The 23,230-nt window shown below is 36.1% G+C and overlaps 1 pseudogene; it reads right to left on the bottom strand.

Annotated features, from left to right (window-relative positions):
- Positions 1-22,777: 22,777 nt before the first annotated feature.
- On the bottom strand, positions 22,778-22,909 carry LOC116872006 (annotated as a pseudogene).
- Positions 22,910-23,230: the final 321 nt, after the last annotated feature.

The raw sequence follows: 23,230 nt of genomic DNA on the forward strand, positions 1-23,230 counted from the left end.
TAAAGGCATCCAAATCGGCAAAGAAGAAGTCAAACTATCACTCTTCGCAGATGATATGATACTCTATGTGGAAAACCCAAAAGACTCCACTCCAAAACTGCTAGAACTTGTACAGGAATTCAGTAAAGTGTCAGGATATAAAAATCAATGCACAGAAATCAGTCTCATTTCTCTACACCAACAACAAGACAGAAGAAAGAGAAATTAAGGAGTCCATCCCATTTACAATTGCACCCAAAACTATAAGATGCCTAGGAATAAACCTAACCAAAGAGACTAAGAATCTATACACAGAAAACTATAAAGTACTCATGAAAGAAATTGAGGAAGACACAAAGAAATGGAAAAATGTTCCATGCTCCTGGATTGGAAGAATAAATATTGTGAAAATGTCTATGCTACCTAAAGCAATCTACACATTTAATGAAATTCCTATCAAAGTACCATCCATTTTTTTCAAAGAAATGGAACAAATAATCCTAAAATTTATATGGAACCAGAAAAGACCGCAAATAGCCAAAGGAATATTGAAAAAGAAAGCCAAAGTTGGTGGCATCACAATTCCGGACTTCAAGCTCTATTACAAAGCTGTCATCATCAAGACAGCATGGTACTGGCACAAAAACAGACACATAGATCAATGGAACAGAATAGAGAGCCCAGAAATAGACCCTCAACTCTATGGTCAACTAATCTTCGACAAAGCAGGAAAGAATGTCCAATGGAAAAAAGACAGCCTCTTCAATAAATGGTGTTGGGAAAATTGGATAGCCACATGCAGAAAAATGAAATTGGATCATTTCCTTACACCACACACGAAAATAGACTCAAAATGGATGAAGGACCTCAATGTGAGAAAGGAATCCATCAAAATCCTTGAGGAGAACACAGGCAGCAACCTCTTCGACCTCAGCCGCAGCAACATCTTCCTAGGAACATCGCCAAAGGCAAGGGAAGCAAGGGCAAATATGAACTATTGGGATTTTATCAAGATCAAAAGCTTTTGCACAGCAAAGGAAACAGTTCACAAAACCAAAAGACAACTGACAGAATGGGAGAAGATATTTGCAAACGACATATCAGATAAAGGGCTAGTGTCCAGAATCTATAAAGAACTTAGCAAACTCAACACCCAAAGAACAAATAATCCAATCAAGAAATGGGCAGAAGACATGAACAGACATTTCTGCAAAGAAGACATCCAGATGGCCAACAGACACATGAAAAAGTGCTCCACATCACTCGGCATCAGGGAAATACAAATCAAAACCACAATGAGATACCACCTCACACCAGTGAATGGCTAAAATTAACAAGTCCGGAAATGACAGATGCTGGTGAGGATGCGGAGAAAGGGGAACCCTCCTACACTATTGGTGGGAATGCAAGATGGTGCAACCACTCTGGAAAACAGCATGGAGGTTCCTCAAAATGTTGAAAATAGAACTACCCTATGACCCAGCAATTGCACTGCTGGGTATTTACCCTAAAGATACAAATGTAGTGATCCGAAGGGCCACGTGCACCCGAATGTTTATAGCAGCAATGTCTACAATAGCCAAACTATGGAAAGAACCTAGATGTCCATCAACAGGCGAATGGATAAAGAAGATGTGGTATATATACACAATGGAATACTATGCAGCCATCAAAAGAAATGAAATCTTGCCATTTGCGACAACGTGGATGGAACTAGAGGGTATCATGCTTAGCGAAATAAGTCAATCAGAGAAAGACAACTATCATATGATCTCCCTGATATGAGGGAGAGGAGATGCAATATGGGGGGTTAAGGGGGTAGGAGAAGAGTAAATGAGGCAAGATGGGATTGGGAGGGAGATAAACCATGAGTAACTCTTAATCTCACAAAACAAACGGGGTTGCTGGGGGGAGGGGGGTTGGGAGGGGGGGTGGGGTTATGGACATTGGGGAGGGTATATGCTATGGTGAGTGCTGTGAAGTGTGTAAACCTGGCGATTCACAGACCTGTACCCCTGGGGAAAAAAAATATATGTTTATAAAAAATAAATTAAAAAAAAGCATAGGTTCTCCAGCACACTAGAATAAATCCCCCCTTCTTTGAGAGAACACCCTAAACATATTCTTAATACCAATAAATGATTGATGATAAAAACTCTTATTAAATTGTGGGGTTAAGAGCTCAGGTTCTATTCATGATACCTTCACAAGATTATTGGAAATGCCCATTTCATCTGTCTACAAACTATTTATCTTAGGACAAATTTGTTAACCTCTTTGGTCCTCACAATTCTCATCTGTATCTATACTGTGAAGATTAAGAATAATTTCCATTTTAAAGGGATGTTGTGATGATTCAATGTGATGATCCATGTAAAGGGCTTATGAGGTATCTACATGTCACAGATGTTTAATAACTATATATATGTAGCGATGATAGTAATATGGAAACATAATATACCTTAGAGATCAGGTAAACTGATCATATGACTATTAAGTAAGTCAAAACCCTTAGTTCACTGGGTGTTCTTGATAGAACAAGGACCCAATTACCAAGACAACATAATTACATAATTATAACTGCCTCCACACCTAAAACCCAGAATTCTGTATTCTATGTCTGTGTTCAAGTAAGGGAGATTAAGGGCAAGTCCTCAAAATGACATCAGGATATCAATAAGTCATTGGTCACTGAGACAGTGATTCCTCTCTGGACAGCTCTGCACACAGCCTTCTGCATGTTATCCTGGACCCTCTTAATTATAACCCACAGACCCATTCCTTTCCACCACTTTTGATTAACTATATATCTCATAATAGTTTAACACTTCTTAAAGGTCAGAATTCCTCCAAAGTTCATTTTATTTACTTTATACAACCAGTGTATGAAGTAGGTCCAAACTGGAGAACTGAAACTTAGAAAGATAAGAGAACTTGCTCCTGTAGAAAGTAAAATAAAGATTTGAATGCAGCCAGACTGGAGCTCCCTAGTACAAGACACTCTGCACTTTCTGATATAGACTACCCTCTTAGAGCATTTCTTTAGTTCAAACCCACTGCATCTTTCTAGGCCCTGCTAAAATCCCATCCTTCTGTTTTTTAAAAACCCACCTCAACTGCTCCAGAACAGTGATGAATCCTTTTTGCAGATAACCATAGTGTTTGTAATCTTTAATGTGCAATGTTTTTCCAGATAACCATAGTGTTTACAATCTCTAACAATGTAGGAATGATTCTGTTTGTCAGTTCTGTTACTATTTGTTGTTTATTGCAATTCAACTTTGTATTTTCCAGGGGTCTTGTCAGATATCTATGCTATTTGAAATTACTTCTGTTTGTTTATACAATTATTTGCATTATTTACTCATTAGAGACAGAAAGAGCAGTAAGTGGTCAGGAGATGGAGGATGTGAATTGGGACTAACTGCTTAGAGGTATGGGGTCTCTTTTGGGGGGTGATGAAAGTAACATGCAATTAACAGTATTAGTTGCACAAAATAGCCAACATAATTAAAAAAAAAATTAATTGTAGACTTTAAAATTGTGAACTTCATGTGAACTACATCTCAAGAAATAATTTATTATGCAGACATAGATAATGTTATATGATATCTCCAAAAGAACATTTCAACATAATTGCAAGTTTTTAAAACCATAGTTACAAATTAATCTCTATGGTATGATGCCATGTGTGTTAACAGTAAAACTAAAAAATGAACAAACTTAATTTGACAGGCAGACAGAGACAAAATTTAGCAGTATTGACATATTAGGAGAGTATTGCCTGAATGGATAAGGTTATAAATAATTTTTCAGTTACTTTAAGCCTTACTTCTATTTCTTAGAGAACTCTAAAATGATCATGAATTAATTTTGTAACAAGAAAAGAAAAACAAGCATTTATAATAAGTTTACAAGGAAGAAGCAAAATCAAGTTTTAATGCATGCTTAAGAGGCTTCTAGACCTTCCAAGCAGCCTACACAGAGCAAGGGAATCAACAGAGGCTTTGTTTCCAGAACACCCCACTTTTGTCTCCTAGCCTCACAGACTTTGACTTGCTATCACTTTTGTCCTGGTTATTTCTAGGAGAACTTTTACAACCAAGTCTGGGGCATCAGGAGAAGCTTCAAAGTTTGGAAACCTTTGGACAGTCATAGATAACTTTTAAAATTGAAGAAAAATATTTAAAATAGAGTGTTCTACTCAGGCCGTATGACTTGCGGAATTTGTGGCATGGGGAAATTTCATTCTGCTAATGAGGCCAGAGATTTTCTGACAACCAAAGTATTTATTAAGCCAAGAAGTTAGTTTCCCTCACACTGAGACCAGCACATTTATCTTTAGAGGAGAGTAAGAACTAGTCAGTAACGGCAAATAGATTGCTTGTAAACTTCCAATTCTGGAAACTTCATTTACAAATTGCATACCTAAGGGTTATTTTGAGGTTTGCAGGCAGGTTTTTTCTTAGGAGTCCCTGGAAGATTTTAAAACTCTTACCTAAAAACTGACGCATGCAATTTATCTTTATGGCATTCAATGCTCTTATTTCTTTTCTTTTTAAAATGTAATTTTTTCTCTTCTTTGACTTTCAAATAGAGAGATACCCAAGTATTAACATCAAGAAGAGGCATTGCAAATATCAAGGGAATACAGAGATGGGAGAATGTGAAAGATTGCTTTTAGGTGATTATTAGGAAGTGTCAGGATTTTCTGGAACAGAATTAACATCTAAGCCTGGGTCTCTTACCTCCCAGTCTTGTCCCTGTTCTTTGTGCTTTCATCCTCAGTCACAAATGAATCCAACCAATTGCCTACTCTCTAGTTTTACTTCCATATCTGGCAAAATTTCTCTTTCTTCTTCATGCCTGCTGAGATGATCAGAATCCTGGGATTGACTTTTTTTTTTTTTTTTTAATATGAACTGCTCCAGTCTCTCCAGTCTTTTCTGGTTGCCTGCCCTACCTCTAGGCATCCTCACCATTCTCACAGTCCACACACCACCTCTCTTCAAAGATGGCTGCTTAGTGATGATAACATAAAACCTCAACCCCTTGGGGTGCCTTAGTGGCTCAGTGGGTTAAGCCTCTGCCTTCAGCTCAGGTCATGATCCCAGAGTCCTGGGATTGAGCCCCGCATTGGGCTCTCTGCTCAGCAAGGGGCCTGCTTCCTCCTCTCTCTTTGCCTATCTCTCTGCCTAACTGTGATCTCTTTCTCTCTGTCAAATAAATAAATAAAATCTTCAAAAAAAATTAAAAAAAAAATAAAACCTCAACCTCTTAACTGAGAATTAAAGATGCCTCATAGTTCTACCAGAGCCTTCCTTCACTGAACCTTTCTTGACAGCCCTTTGTTATTCCAACATCCTTTGTTATTTGCAGATGAATATTTTCCTACCTCAAATGTATAATTTTATTAATCTTTCTTTGCTAAGTGATGCCATTTACACAGCTACCAGTCTGATCTTTTTAAAGTACAAATCCATCATATCTCTGTCCTACTTAAAACCCAGTGGATTCTCATTACACTTAAAAATTACAAATGCCTCACCATGATTTCTGTGACTGCTTCCTACTTGCTTTTCTAGTTTCTTCTCACCTATATGCCTCTCTCTCACCCTGCAGCCATATTCAGCTTATGGAATAGGTTGCACTTTCTTCTGCTTCAAGTCTTTCATACAGCTTTCCTAGTGCTGGAATAGTTTTCATTCCTCTCTTCCTCTAATCAATGTGTAATTATTACCCCAGTTTTAATTTATGTCTAATCACAAAGCATTCTTCAATTATCACACTCAACTTAGTCCTGACTTTTTGTTACATCTTATTGTGCCTTCAATTTAATTTATATCAGGGGAAGATACAATTTCCTGTAAAAGGCTGGGGGATAGATATTTTGGGCTTTACAAGCTATATGGCGTCTGTCACAGCTACTCAACTCTGCCAACATAGGACAAACTCAGCCAAAAGAATAGGCAAATGGATGGACATCACTGTGTATACTAGACTTAGTCAATCTCTCAAATTATGACATTTTAGTCTGAACAGTTCTTTGTTGTAGGGACTGTCCTGTGTATTTCCTATTATGCTCACTAGACACCAGCAATATCCTCAAGTTGTGATAATAAAAAATACACTGCCAAATGTCCCTACAGAGGCAAAATTACCCATAGTTGAGAACCAGTAAAATAAAACTTTATTTCCAAAAGTAATTTAGATTTGGTCTGAAGGCTGGAGTTAACACCTGGCTTATGGTACTGTGTCATAGAAAGACATCAGGTCTTTGTCTCTTGATCCTGACATAGACCTCCTAAATCTCTTGCAATTTCCCGAGTGATGGGGTGATAGAAGCATATTTTGTTCCAGGTAGGTAACTCTTTGTAAGCCTTTACATAACCTCAAGATTAGGGTGGTTGCCCGAAAGGCTGAATAATTAAAGAATTTGAACTTTCATCCCTACCTCTGACCTCTAGGTAGAGGAAGGTCTAGAGACTGAGCTCTATGAAAATTGTTGAACAACAGAATTCAGAGAGCTTGTGAGTTGGTGAACACATAGAGGTGCTTGGAGATTAGGATGTCCAGAGAGAGCATGGAAGCTCTGCATCCTCACACACACACACACACACACACACACACACACACACACCTTATACCTTGCCCTGTGTAAATTTTCTATTGGGCTACTTCTAATTTCTATGCTTTATAATAAACCAGTGAGCAAAAATAACATGTTTTCCTTAGTTCTGTGAGTTGTTCTAGTAAATAATCAAAACTGAGGAAGGACTTATAGGAACCCCTGATTTATGGCCAATCTGGTCAGAAACAGAGACGACCTGGGACTTGAGATTGGCATCTAAAGTGGGTACAGTCAGGGCTCCTGGGTGGCTCAGTGGGTTAAAGCCTCTGCCTTTGGCTCAGGTCATGATCCCATGGTCCTGGGATAGACCCCTGCATCAGGCTCTCTGCTCAGCAGGGAGCCTGCTTCTTCCCCTCTCTCTGCCTGCCTGTCTGCCTACTTGTGATTTCTCTCTGTCAAATGAATGAATAAAATCTTTTTAAAAAATAAAATAAATAAATAAAAATAAAGTGGGGACAGTCTTACTGGATTGAACCTTTCAATGTGCAGGACCTGATGCTGACTCCAAGTAAATAGTCAGAAATGAACTGAATTGTTAGATAACTAGTTGGTGTCAGAAAATTGGAGAAGTGGTATTACAAAGAAGTCCAAATATTTGGTGTGAGGAGGAAAAAAACTTTCTCATTTGGGGTCTGATAAGGCTGTGAGTAAAAACAGTTCAACTACTACTGCAATTTTATTTGAAATATTTATATAACCAACTATAAAAGCCAGTGCTGTAGTGGTCTGATTCACGACTATAAAGCCCTTGATGGTAACAGAGAAGGAACATTAAGGTGTTCAATAAGTATTTAATGAAAGAATAAATGAGATTACTAATAATATTTTGAGGACTGTTGCAAGGTCAAAAGACAGAATTTTAAGAGTTAAAAGATAGGTAATGTAGTAAGTATTTAGGGAATTAAGACAGCCAATGTGAACCCTATGTTCAAGGAGGTCAGCAGTCAAAGAAGAAAGAGCAAAGCATTACCGGAAGGTAGACAAGATCTAAGAAGGTAAGAGGTTATTTTAAGAAAGGAGAGGTATAAAAGTAGAAGGAAAACTGCCAATAAGAAAAAACAAAACAAAACAAAAAAAAGAGCGAGAGCGGGTGAGAAAGAAAAAAAACAAACAAAAAAACAAATAAGTTACCAGCAGAAGAGAGTGGTGTGGAAATATATAATGAAAAAAAGAATTTATTCTCAAGACAAAGGCTGCTCACAGACAGAGAAGTCAGTACACTTTTAAAATGAGTTTCAGGCTATGTTTTCTTTTCAAAATTTTTAGAGTCTATTGACTATGAAAAGGCAAAATTGCCTGCAGGCTAGAGAGGCCTATTAACACCCCCATCAAGGACAGTCTTCAGCTCACTAGGCAAGCCAAAGAAGAAGAAGGAATCTGTATCTGGAGAGAATGCATTTATCATGGTTAGGAGCCTTAGGCCAAGAACTTTCTCCTGAGACACTTCTCATAGAAGGAGCCAGGGTCACCTTACAAGCTAGGAGATGTGGGAGGAAATGGCATCCTTATATTCGCCTCAAGCCTATGTACCTTGTGAGCCAGAGACCTGCATGTTCTGTGCTATTAGTTCATCCGTCTATATAAATGAATTACATGTGACTCTCTCTCTTCCATCATCATTGTATCTGGAAAAGATAATTTGTTTCGAAGAAGTTAAATTGCATAGCTGCTTATACACAGGCATTTCTCTGTGTTACTTTATAAGGATTAATTATTATTATGGAAATTAAAGTGATTAGTGAAGTATCAGGCACAACACAGGAATTCAATCAATCCTTTTTTGGGATCCACACCTTTATCTATTTTCCTGATAAAGATACTACACTCTCAGGGCACCTGGGTGGCTCAGTGGGTTAAGCATCTGCCTTTGGCTCAGGTCATGATCCCAGAGTCCTAGGATGGACCCCAGACTTAGGCTCCCTGCTCAAGGGGGTCTCCTCCTCCCTCTCCCTCTGCTGCTCCCCCTGCTTGGGCTCTCTGTGTCAAATATTTTTAATAATAATAATAATAATACTAAAAAATACCGTGTTGTCAGAGTTCATTATGCTCCCTTGTATTATCTGTTGGTCCCTATTCCTTTGTTTCATCTCCAAGAATATCTCAGGATAATATAATCTAAGGTTAAAAAAAAAAGAGAGAGAGTAATGAGAATAAAAAGCAAAGAATAGGGAAATAGAAGACAATGATTCAAAAGGCAATCCTATTTATTTACAAAGTTTCTTGATCCACTAAGCTTCAGTTACTTTAAGAAGTAGGGCTAATATCATCACTCCCCATACTATTCTGTTTGTCAAATATTCAAATTCATCCTTCCATTAACACTCATAGTGGGAGTACATGTATTGAGACTCTTCTAGGTGATGAGGCCATGTGACCTCTTCTGGTCAAAGAATTTTGAACACAAGTGGTGTCTCACTTTCAAGCCAAGCATGTAATTATTATGAGACCAACCAGTGTTTTCTTTCTCCGCTGCAAGCTATGATGGAATCATTCCATATGTTCCTGTCCCATTATTCCGAGTCTCATGGAAGGACAGCTAGTATGAATACCCCAGCTCCCTCACTTTCCAAGTTGAACAACAACAACAACAAAACCACAAAAACAAAAAAACTTTTCTTATTATAATTCATTTACTTCTCAAGTTATTACAACATAACTCAGCTTATCCTCATATACAAATTAGTACTGGAAATGGGGTATTAAAGTAACACTTAACCTAACACATGTAGTATTGGCTTGAGAAATAAAATATTAATAGCATCTGTTGTTTACTATTATTTGATTTTTGAAAGGTAATCCATGAAAGAGATGCTCTCAAGGAAAAAAAAAATTGTAAAAAGCCATATTTACAAATATACTTAAAGGAAAAAAAAAAGAGTCTGGAAACTTGGTCCTTATTGAATAGGAAGAAATCATGTTTTTCCTACTTTAAGTCATAAAAGAAAAACTTGAGAAATACTTTAAGTCACAAGGATTGATTAAAATTAAACCTCCTGGCAATAAATGGATTCAGATGATGCATAGTAAATACTGTCAAGTGGAAAATGGCTCAGAGGAAAACAGCAAATATATGACTTTCTTATGTGAGACTGATAGACTCATAGCGCTTTGTAATTAATTCAAGAGAAAGTGACATGGATGAAAGAAAATTGAAAAGGAAGAACTGAGTGTTTGTCATCATTAGTTCATGAAGTTGATTAGAACGAAATTGGTAGTAAGCCAAGTATATTTTTGTAAGACTATAACCAACCAAAAGACATGGCAATGATGTGAAATTTGTTTTAGTTTCATAGGGCTGCTGTAACAAAGTATAACTAAGTAGGTTCTTGGACCACAGAAATATACTGTCTCACAGTTCTGTAGGCTAGAAGTCCAAGATCAAGATAATTGAAAATATTGATTCCTTCTGAGGTTTGTGAAGGAAGGATCTACTCCAGGCCCATCTCCTTGACTTTTAGATGGCTGTCTTCTCTGTTTCTTCCATCATCTTCTCTGTCTCCAGATTTCCTCTTTTATAACAACACCACTCATATTGGATTAAGGGTCTACTCTACTCAAGTATGCCCTGTGGATTAGTAAGGATTCTTCCAAGGGACAGAACCAATAAGAGACACATATATCCATAAATATATATGTGTGTGAGAGAGACAGAGAGAGAGTCAGAGAGAGACAGAGATTTATTCAATTATGGAGACTATGATTTTCTGTTTTCTGGAGGTTGTAGACACAGAAAGATGATGAAGGTATAGATGAAAGATATAGTTAAAGGTCTGAAAGCCAAAGAACCAATAATGTAAATCGTGGTCCAAATCTAAAGGCCTGAGAATCAGGTGCACTCAAATCCCCCTCCTTCACCTTTTGTCCTATTTTGGCCCTCAGTGGATGAGGTGATGTCCAACCACACGGCAGACAGCAATGTCCTTTATTTAGTCTATTGATTCAAATGTGAAACACCCTTATAGACACAGCCATAAATAATATTTAACCAGATATCTGGGGATCTCATAATCCAGGTGAGTTGACACATAGAACTGATTATCACAACCTTGACTCATTTAATTACATCCTCAACAGTGGATTTCCAAATCAAGTTACATTCTGAGGTACTGGGCTTTAGAACTTCAACACACGGATTTTGGGGGAGACATAATTCAACTCTTAACACTCTTTGTATTCCAACATTTCATAGGTAGGGGGAAGCTCAGAAATCTGCTAAGCTCTTAACAAGAGCACATTCTATCATATTTCTCTAGACAGAGAACATAATGGATAAGGAAGTTCTTTTTACAGGGCAAAGGACTCAAAAAAATTCTTAGTTGTTGCAGATGCATTGAATTCTAAATGCAGTTTTTCCTAGATGTACATGATTATATTTCCCAAAACCATTGGTATTCTAGATACTTCAACTGTTTTTCCTTACACAGTTGTCATAGAGACCACTAAGTTAGGACTATGTGGCCATTATGGGACAATCTTCTCCAAGGTGAGCATGTTAGTGATCTTCCCTAAAAACTCAGAAATGTTATCGAGGAACAGTTGTTAGTTTTCCTCTTGGTATCTCTAGCTGAACATGGAAATGATTGCAGATGGTGACCTTGTTTAGTGCCAAGTAAGGAAAAAACAAAACAAAACAACAACAAGAGGCAGTTGATATAAGAGGTAAGAGGAAAGTAGAAAATGTTGAAGCCCACAATATCTGATCCTGGGTTTCTAGTAACTCTCCAGCTTTTCTTTAGAGTCAATTCCTAGTATTGACTAGTCAATTTCTAGTATTGGCAATTATTTTTTTAAAAGATTTTATTTATTTGAGAGAGAGAGAGAGAGAGAGAATAGGGGGAGAGGCAGATAGAGAGAGAGAGGCAGAATTTCCCACTGAGCAGGGAGCCTGATGGCGGACTCGATCTCAGCACCCTGGGATCATGACCTGAGCCAAAGGCAGATTCTTAACCAACTGAGACACCAAGGCACTCCCTGACAAGGATTTCTGTCCTCAATTTCCCAGAGGTACCACGGTGTCTCCTAATACTACATTATCTGTTATTGTCTTATTTCTATTGCTGCTATTGATTGTTCTGTGGCCATCAGAGTTAGTTTTGATTGAATACAACTAAATAGAAACTATTCAATACAGAAACCATCTAGAATGGAGTGTTACCAAGGACAGACACTAAATATATTATATTATATTGTATTATATTATATTATATTATATTATATTATTATATTAGAATTGATTGAATTGAAGGAAATTATAAAGAAGTGAACTTCCCTCCATAAGACTGGGAAGATAAGAAATCATTCTTCAAGCACCATAATATTTGATTATTAAAATTAGATGATGTGCCTATAGATATTAATTTTATGTCTTACACCAAGAAGGTGCACCAATAGCTCTTTCTTAGCTGAAGTAGAAATTATGGCTACCAGGTTTAGCAAATATTGTAAAAATCTGTCACACTGATTTTTTTTTTCTGAAATTCAAAGTATATCCTTGTTTAGGAGTGATATAAATTCTGTGAATTTGTTTTATTTCCTTTAGTTCTAGTGAGTGATAAGTCCACTGAACATATAACACTAAGAAATAAAGTGGAAATATAGGATATCTTTGCAACCTGACTTGTCACAATTTTTAGTGAATAGAATAAAAAAGAATTGCTTTATTTCTTCATAATTTCAACATCTGTAAAATGAGTTTGGTGTTTTGTTATTTGGTCAGAGGCCATGGTGAGCCTTCCTGACGGCTCCATTTGTCACTGTAACACCTGGAATGCAATTTTGGATTTTTTGTTTCAAAGATGTCCTATGGTAGGAATGAACTTTTTCAGTTCAATGAGTATTTCCATACATTGTTCACAACTCAGAATTTGCTCAGTTTAATCTTTGCAAACCTCTGTTTACACTGCATAGATCTTTTGCTGGCTCTTCACGACATATCCTTTTCTAAGAAACTAACCAGCACAATCTCAGCTACTTCTTTACTAGAGGAGGTATAGTAGTTAGACTTCAGACACCTCTAGTACTTCAAAACTGAAAAAGAAAAAAAAAATGTATAAGCACTATCACAGTTATGGCTGATAATAAAATCCCTTATGTTTTTTGTCTCCTTGAGAATCCCAAGTGTGTTTCATAACATAATTGACTTTTTGTGAGTTCCATAGTCCTCCTGGTGGTTGGATGGTACCCCTTTAAAGTTGGCCTCCAAGATACCATGAACACTACAAGATCACTCATATTATAGGATATTTTTTTAAATCTCTTTTATATATACACTATGTACATACTCTCTCTATATAGATGTATACATATTTCATGTGGATATACACATTTAAAATAAGTATCTTCCCAAACAGCATTTTAAGAATATTTTCCACTTAAAAATCCCTAAGATAGCTCACATACCATCAGAATTTGTGATTATGATTATCAAATATATACCTAATAAAAAAGCTCATTATCTTTTTTTTTTAAGATTTTATTTATTTATTTGACAGAGATCACAAGCAGGCAGAGAGGCAGACAGAGAGAGAGGAGGAAGCAGGTTCCCTGCTGAGCAGAGAGCCCGATGTGGGGCTCGATCCCAGGACCCTGAGATCATGACCTGAGCCGAAGGCAGCAGCTTAACCCACTGAGCCACCCAGGTGCCCCAAAGCTCATTATCTTTTTTTTTTTTTTTAATAAACATATCATATATTTTTTTCCCCAGGGGTACAAGTCTGTGAATTGCCAGGTTTACACACTTCACCGCACTCACCATAGCACATACCCTCCCCAATGTCCGTAATAACCCCACCCCCCCTCTCCCAACCCCCCTCCCCCCAGCAACCCTCAGTTTGTTTTGTGAGATTAAGAGTCACTTATGGCTCATTATCTTTTTAAGACATAAAAAATAATTTTACATTTTTCTGAGTAAAACTGTATTTGTGGCCACCAGGTTTTTAAATATATAGCCATAGTTTAAATGGGAGTTAAAGAGTTTCAGTGTCTTTAAAAAAATAGAGAGAAACTATAAGTTTGAATTCTAGAAAACATAAGAGAGAGTTGTTAAGATACATGTCTGTATTATGCTAAAGACATAAACCAACCAGAATCTTAGTCGCTTGAATACCAGAGTTTCATCTCTTCTAAATGCTATGTGTTTTTCATGGGTTGAGTTGATTGTTGTTCAAAGTAGCTAACGTCTGCAATAGTTACTGACGCGACATGTACTATTTTAAAGTTGCCAAGCACAGCACCAGACAGAAAGAAGAATGCCTACACCAATTATTAAACAGACAGGGCATATATCACTATTCACTGGCCAGAACTAGTCAAACAGTCCCATTCAGCCACAATGGGCTAAAAAGTCTCGGCTTTCATCTACTCAGAAGGTGAGGAGAGCCAGATACTAGTGAGCAGAACTAATTATTTGTCCATCAGAGAATAAAATGTGGAATTAGCAGTCGTGCTTTTCAATTCCATTATCACTGCATGCTAACTTACATTAATAAAATGAGTTTATATTTGCTACTATTTTCTCTTCTTTAAAAGAAGGATTCACTGTAATATTCTAAGGATCAAATGATATCTGGTAATACACGAAGCATTGTATATAAGATATAAAATATTGCATTATAGAAAAATATCAAGAAAAAAGGTCTTTTCAAAACAAACAAAAAAGAAACCAGATAACTAAGCTCATGCAGCAGAAATTAACTTAAAATGTTTGCTCTTACAAGAGAGAAAATATAATAAATTGATTCATTTGAATATGTGACAATTACCCATCAAAAAGTTTCCTATGCTGGAACGCCTGTGTGGCTCAGTCTTTTTAAGTATCTACATTTGGTTCAGGTCATGATCCCAGGATCTTGCATTGGCTCCTTGCTTAGCAGGGAGTCCACTTCTCCCTCTGCCTGCCCCTCCTCTTGCTTGCTCTCTCTCTAACAAATGTATAAATAAAACCTTTTAAAAAAAGTCTTCATATGCCTAATGTATTGAATTTAAATATAAATTGGCACTAATTAATACTGGTTATTTGTCTGGATGTTAATCAGTATCACTGCAACAAAAATATTGTATTACTTTCTCATTTAAATAGTCCTTTTTTTCTTATCTTTTTAGAATCTTTTATTAACAGTATGTCAGTGAATTTTGATTTCTGTATATTTGAGTGTATTTTTTTTTAGTTCACCTAATTAGATTACATTTATTCTGGTAGCTTATAGCTGATTCTTTGAGAATTTGCTAGGTCGGTAGTCCTGTTTATAAATAACAGTTTTAAATTTCACTTTCTAATATTCATACTATTGTTTTGTATCTGGCCTCATTTTAACTGACTATATCTCATATTTGGGGAAGTTAGGAATGTATTTGAACATTACCAGAAGAGATGTGAAGAAAAGAGTTGCTTAAGCAAATTAAGAGTTGATTATTATCTGGGGGAAAAAAAAAGGAAAAATCAAGAGGTAGACTAATTAGAGGCTGGTCTACTAGCAATCCTATCTCATGAATCCTAAATCCAACTCTTTACATTTTATACTTCAAACAGTAAAAGTGAGAATTTGTTCAAAGAAAAACTAACATGCTAATTGATATCACTATAAATTCATAATCACTAATCTCTGATTAGGTCTCTGAAGGTCTTTTATGCTGCCTGGCAGTTATGCTATATCTAATTTCACTCTGTCTTTTCCTATTCAGATTATAATTCTGTACATTCTCTTTTGTCCTCAAACTTGCAAAATCTTTCATCCTCATTCTCTTTCTAAACTTAAACCTTGCTTCCTATATGTTTATAAAAGTTAAAACAAACAAAACTTGCTACAAGTTCCTATCTCCTTACCCTACTTGGTATCTGTTCCCATGTGCACTCTCATATATTCTGTTCTTTTGAACAGTAAATGGTCCTAGCTAAGGTTAATCCTGAAACTTGCTTGTTAGAACCTAGCTCTTCTCTGCCAATCAAGCAATTTGCTACAGTTTTGCACCATGGACTATGATATAAACTGTGGACTTCTCATTTATGGCCTTTATTATGTTAAGGTCCCTTTTCCTATATCCATTTTGTTGAGAGATTTTATCATAAATGGTTATTGAAGTTTGTCAAATGTTTTCTCTGCATCTACTGAAATGATAATGATTTTTGTCTTTTGTTTTGTAATTGTGGTGTATCACAGTAACTGACTTGTGGATGTTGAACCATTCTTGCATCTCTGGAATAAGTTCCATTTGAAAATGAAGAGGGGGGGGAAAAAAAGGTCCATTTGATCATAGTGTATGATCCTTTTAATGTACTGTTGAATTTGGTTTGAAAATATTTTGCTGAAAATTTTTGCATCTACATTCATCAGGAATATTGGCCTGTAATTTCATTTTCTTGTGGTATCCTTGCTTGGTTTGGGTATCAGAGTATAAGACATGATCAGGAGCAGGACAAGGATGCCCACTCTTGCCGCTTTTACATAAGTAGTATTGGAAGTCCTAACCACATCAATTAAATAGATAGATAGATAGATAGACAGATTGCATCTACATTAAAATGAAGAATCAAAACTCTAATTATTTGCAGATGACATAGTACTATGTATAGAAAACCCTAAGGACTCCATAAAAAAAAAAAAACAGAATTAATAAATAAATATAGTAAAATGACAGAATATAAAATCAACATGCAAAAATCTGTTGAGTTTTTATAGCTAATAGTGATATACTAGAAACAGAAATTAATTAAATAATTCCACTTATAATTGCATCAAAAAGAATAAAGTATCTAGAATAAATTTGACCAAGGAAGTAAAAGATTTTTGTATTGAAAACTACAAAACATTAATGAAAGAAATTGAAGAAGATACAAATAAATGGAAAGGTATTCCATGTTCATGGATTAGAAAGATTAAAATTGTTGTAATGGCCTTGCTACCAAAGCAATCTACAGATTCAGAGCAGTTCCTATAAAAATTCCAATGGAATTTCCCACAGAAATAAAATAAATAATCCAAAAATTTGTATGGAACCAGAGAGCCAACCAGGACCCAAATAACCAAAATAATCTTGAGAAAGAAGAACAAAGCTAGAGATTTTGAACTATATTACAAAGCTATAGTAATCAAAACAGTATTATACTGGCATAAAAACAGATACATGATCAATGGAATAGAATAGAGTGTCTAGAAATAAACCCATGCATATATGGTTAATTAATTTATTACAAAGGTGTCAAGAATATACACTGAGGAGAAAATATTTGCAAACCAGAGAGCTAATATTTAAAATATATAAAAATCTCAGACAACTCAATAACAAAAAAAAAAACCAAAAAAATTTGAATAGAAAATGGGTAGTATATCTGAGTAGAAAATGAGCAGATGGCCAACAGATACATGAAATGATGCTCAATATTATTAATCATCAGGGAAATTAAAATCAAACTCACAGTGAGATATCACACTGCATCTGTTAGGATGGTTAATTTAAAAAGACAAGAAATAACAAGCATTGGCTAAGAGGTAGTAAAATAGCAATTCTTGTACAACATTGGTGGGAATGTAAATTGATGTAGTCATTATGGAGAACAGTATGGAGTTTCCTAAAAAATTAAAAATAGAACCACTATAGATCCAGCAATTCCACTCTAGGTATTTATCCAAAGAAAACAGAAACACTAACTTGGCATTATTTAAATAAGCAACGTATGGAAACAATCTAAGTGTATATTGAAGGATGGGTGAACAAAGAAATTGTTGTACATACACACATACACACACACACACCCTGGAATATTATTCAGCCATGAAAATGAATGAAATCTTACCATTTGCAACAACACAGATGGAAGTTGATGGCATTATGCTAAGTGAAATAAGTCAGACAAAGAAGGACAAATATTGTATGAGCTCTCTTATTTTTGGAATCTTAAAAAAAAGGAAAAAGAAAAGAAAACAAACAAACAGGCTTCTAGATACAAAGAACAGATTTGTGGTTGCCAGACGTGGTGGGTGTGGAGGGGTAAAAGGGGTCAAGTGGTTAAAAAAAAACTAAAAAAACAAAAAAACAAAAAACAAAAAAACCTGAACGGCAACAGTAGAGGGGAAAAAAAAAAAAAAAAGTTCTCAAGTACATCCCTAGATCTACGTTATCAGAATAAACATTTTAACAAGATCCTAGTATGATTCATACATGCATTAAAATTTGAAAAAAAAATCTACAGATATTTATTTCTCCCTGTTCTCCCCTGGGTCAATGCTATCAATATTCTAATATAACATATGTTTATCTCATAAACAAAATATTCTCGCTTCATTCCACATTCCAGTCCAGCTACTGTACCATTTCTCTCCTTCCTTTTGATGAACAACACTTTGTAACAGTGAAAAATGACCCAGTTGTTGTCTTAACTACCTCGTTTTAACCTCAGTTTGTACTTTCTAACTGTTTAAGTTCCTCTTTCCCGTTCATCTTCTAACTCCAGCAAAAGACCCAGTGGGGTCTCATGGTGGGAACTGAAACTGTCCCTGCCAAGCTGTAACAGTGGCTCTGATGCCAGCAAGATCCCACATGATTGGCCCCAAGACAATGATCAACATGATCTTTACTGCCCAGCTGCACATACCCACTGACCTTTGTTCCATATTTTCCCTATATAAACCTTAGAAGTACTTTCATCACTTTGGAAACTGTCTTTGGGACACTAGTCCTCTGTCTTAAGATGTTGGCCTCACTAAAATAAATTCCTTTACTGTTTCCCCACCACTTATCTTTTTGCCTTTGAATATTGTCAGCAGCTAGTGACCAAACCTAATCTATCCGGGACTCCAGAGTCAGATGCTCTTGTAGCCTTGTTCTCTAGCTACAACTGTTTTCTATATTTGCTCTTTTCAACTAACTTATTTCTTCACACTCTCCTTAATTCACTCCATCATGTTTTCACTCCTTTACTCCTCTGCAACTATTCTCATCAAAAGGCTAGCAATGGACTGCATGTTGCTAAAACTTGTGATCATTTCTCAAATATCATCTTACTTTAGAAAATAAGTGAGAGACCTGAACACTCTTTCCAGCTTGGCTTCCACCGCACTATGTTACCTGGCTTTCCTTTCAGATTACTAATTCTTCTTTCTTGGTTTTGTGGTTTCTTCATCTCTTTGAGGTCTAAATAATATCCCAAGTCTCAGTCTTTGGATTTTTTTTTTTTTTTTAAGAATTCTATCCATATCTAGGGGCGCGTGGGCGGCTCAGTGGGTTAAAGCCTCTGCCTTCAGCTCAGGTCATGATCTCAGAGTCCTGGGATCGAGCCCCACATCGGGCTCTCTGCTCAAGCAGGGAGCTTGCTTCCTCCTATTTCTCTCTGCCTGCCTCTCTGCCTACTTGTGATCTCTGTCTGTCAAATAAATAAATAAAAATCTTAAAAAAAAAAAGAATTCTATCCATATCTATTCTTTTGGTCATCTTATCCAGACTCATGGCATTAATTATTATTTATACATGGCTGACTCTCAAATATGTTATCTATGGCAGATCTTTGTCTAGAACTTCAGAGAAAACACACATACACAATTGCTAAGTTGACATTTATACTTGGGTATGTAATGGGTATCTCAAACTTCTCATTTCTATAATTGTTTCTTGATACGAACACCCTTTTATCTCAAGTAACTGCAATTCCACCTTTTTGACTGTGCCAAGTCAGAAACGTGGGGTCAAACTTGACTTTGGCTTCTCTCCATTCACCATATCTGGTTTATCAGCAAGTCTTCAGGATGATCCTTCAGGACATATCCAGAATTTTACCACCTCTAACCAACTCTACTATACCACCCAGATCTAATTCTCTATCAAATCTTATTTGGATTATTTCCATATATTCCTAACTAGTTGCCCAATTTGTAACTTTGTCCATATTCTTACCATAGCAGCCAGAGAAATTACATTAATACTTGAATAAAATCAAGCCATTTTTATGTTCAAATCCCTCCAATGATTTTTCTTCCCAGTCAGATTAAAAGCCAACATCGTTTCAGTCCATTTAGGCTATTGTAACAAATATATCACAAATTGGGTAGCTTATAAACAATTTTTTTTTTTTTTTCACATTCTGGAGGCTAGGAAGCTCAAGATCAAGGCACTTGCCAGTTTGGAGCCTGGTGAAAGCTACTTTCTCATAGTCATCTTGCTGCTGTGTTCTCACACTGTGGAAGAGGTAAGAATTTCTCTGGGGACTCTAATAAGAGCACTAATCCTATTCACAAGGGTTCCACCCTCATGACCTAATCACCTCCCAAAGGCCCCACTTCAAAGTACAATCACACTGGGGATTAGGATTTCAACATATGAATTCAGGAGGATACAAACATTAGACCATATCAAATATCTTACTGTATAACCTACAAGGCCAACAAAATCTGGATTCTAGAAATTCTCACTTTTATTCTTTCATTCTCTTCCCAATTTTCCTCTGTCCAGCTACACAGGCCTCCTTAAGGCTCCTGAAACATGCCCAGCCCCTTCTTGTCACAGGTCCTTTGTCTTTGCTCTTTCCTATTCATGAAAGGATCTTGCCTGGAATAGCACCATAGCTTCCTCTCACATGGTTTCAGTTCTGTCTTTTTTCTTCCTTCCTTCTTTCTTTCTTTTTTTTTTTTTTTAAACTTAGTTGTTTATTTATTTGAGGAGAGACCTAGAGAGCAATAAGGGGAAGGGAAAGAGGGAGAGAATCTTCAGGCAGACTCCCCACTAAGCTCAGACCTGGACATGGGCCTCAATACCATGATCCATGTGATCATGACCTGAGCTGAAACCAAGAGTTGGGCGTTTAACTGACTGAGACACCCAGGTGCCCCTCAGGTCTGCTTTCAAAATGACTTGTGAGTTAGACGTTTATGGCAACCTCATCTAAAATCCACTCCCCTTCCCCCTAATAAACTACTTTTTTCATGATTATTCTGTATGTTCTACTTAGTAATCATCACTCTCTAAAATACTAATTAATAATTTCTCATTTCTAATTTTCCTCTTTATTTTTCATCAGTATAATGTAATTCCATATAGATAAGGAATGTTCTCAAAACCTGGAATAATATAGTACTTAATAACAATCCCTTGTGCCCAATAGGAGTACCAAAAATATTTATTGAAGAATTGAAGAAATAAGTATCTCTTTCTTTTATGTGACTCTTCTGCTGTCTCATGGTGTCAGAATAAGAACTGGGGGTCCAACCACCACAAAAGAGATTTTATTTTAATGGAAAAAAATGGCCAAGTGCTAATGATGGCCTACAGCTAGTTAAACTCCTTTATGAACTTACCCAAATCCTCACAAAATAGATCTCACTCACTCTGTAAATCACAATGTATTTAGATTTTGTTTCTATCTATAAGAAACTGATTGGCATACAAATTTTCTTTTGTATTATCCTTGTTTAGTTTTAATATCATAATTAAGCCAACTTCCTTGGTACATAAGAATTGCTTTTTTTTACCCCCCAGTGGACTTTTCACCAAAGCTAAGACAAAGGCTAATTCCTTAGGCATACTGAAATCAATCAAAATAAATTATCTTTTAAGTCAGAAGTAAATGATTTAATTTGAAAAAAAGATTTTTTTTTTTCATCAGTAGAAAGAGACATTCAGTGCAAAGTAACATTCAGTTTTATAGAAACGAAAACATATTTGACCCTTTCATGCTGAGGGGTCTGTATATTTCTAGTTCATTCTAACTCTCTAAATATTATTCTTAATGAATACTGCCACTGTTCAAGGGCTTGCTTGGCAAAACACTGAGCCAAAATATAGTAGTCTACCCAGCTTTATATCCATTAGTCCCAAAGGCTATGAAGCCTTGAGCAGCTTCTTCCAGGTACCATGTAAAGATCTGTCATGTGTGTCAGGAGTAAAAAGAGATTAAAAAGCATCCATGTAGGTATTTTCTTTGGATTTATACCAGCCCACAATCTCAATTCCTATTACCCTCAAATAATTTGACAATAATTTGGCAATTCAATGCCTAATACCTTCAAATAATTTGACAAATAGCTCTTAGTACCTTCAAATAATTTGATGGAATGAAATAAAATATTAATTAAACCTGTATGACGCTTAACACATAAAAGCTGAAGAATTATAGCAGAAAATGCAATGAACTTAATTCTCATGCATGCAAAGAACATTGACTGGAAACGTGAATAATTATTCATTTAAAGCTAATTGTGTGGGTATTTGACAGCCTTAGTGGGAAGTACCAGTATGCTCATCTGATAGTTGCATCATTTATAAATTAAGCATACCCAGAATTGAAAGAGATGTGTCCTCAGAAGAAACTGTAGATAGCAATAATAATGGTAGTTCCAGACTTCATTAATCATCAGGGTTTACAAACATGCTTCTGGGCTTGGGATATTTGGCTACTGCCTTTCACATAGCATACTCAATTACCATAATCACATTTTCACACTCTTAATACTGTTTGTTGGGCTGACCACCTCTCTGACATATGTCTTCAAATCATATTATAACTATCTAATATTTCACTGTTGTCATCAGAGCATTTGACCTACCAGTGCCATTTCTACTATATTAAAAAGTAACACTTGCCTAGTTTATGATTCCAAAGGCCCCACAGAAATTTAAAGCCACCAAATTTTTGAGTAAAGTGTTTCCTTGTGCTATTTCTCATTTGATCCAAGACAGTTGGGAAAAACAAATATCTCCATTCTATTTTCACAGATAAGAAGGATGAGACAGAGTCTCCTCTCTACTACCTATCATTCACCTTAACAAGTACAAGCTATGATTAGGGATAGGTTCTAGAATTCAGTCTCATCCAACCTCCCACCATCTGCTCATTCTGGAGTACTGGGCCTTTGTTTAAAATCCCCAAGCTGGTGTTTTCTTGCCTGCCAAGTATATTTAAAAAGAAAACTCATTTACCTAGGGGTTGCTGTGAGTATCATACAAAGTCATTCTTTTAAAGCTTTTCCAGTGGGACCTGGAACAAAGTAAATAATACCGAAATATTAGTAGACATTATTGATATTAGCAGAACTTCTAGCATATATCCTCCAATTTCAATGGCTTATACTTCTACAGTTGGCCAAGTCATTTACCTAATCCCCTTCTTCCCCATCAAATCTCTCTGAATTATGGCACTTTTATTTAGGTGTTATAATATGTCAAACACTTCCTCCTTCCAGCAGCTATTGTGTCACATCAGGAAGAATTTCCACATCACGATTCTTCTATATTGTTAAGGTGTTAGTATCTTTCAATTAGCAATAATCATGCCTCGGATAAACCTCATTGACTACAATACTGCCACTGCGCAAAGCTTGTTAGTATCTTTCTTAGGGCGATCTCATTTTCAAGTTCTTGAGCCTCAAGTTATTCTTGATTTATGCTATTCCAACTTGCACATCATTTTTCCTATAAAATAATAAAATAATATCTAGGCTTAAAGTGAGATTTGAAAGAGAGAAGGTCAGAGATTAGAGTACAACAATCCAAAGTGGGTTATAATGACTCAATCTGTGACAGAATGAAGAAGGCAGGCTGGGATCATTAGATGCAAGAGAAGCACTAATTCAGTTAGGTGTAAAGATTTAGACAGCTCTGATTCATGTCATCCCATGTATCAATTTGACAGTCAAAGAA

This window comes from Lontra canadensis, unplaced genomic scaffold, assembly GCF_010015895.1.
Source record: "Lontra canadensis isolate GAN:19392208 unplaced genomic scaffold, GSC_riverotter_1.0 scaffold1, whole genome shotgun sequence".
Classification (NCBI taxonomy): domain Eukaryota; kingdom Metazoa; phylum Chordata; class Mammalia; order Carnivora; family Mustelidae; genus Lontra; species Lontra canadensis.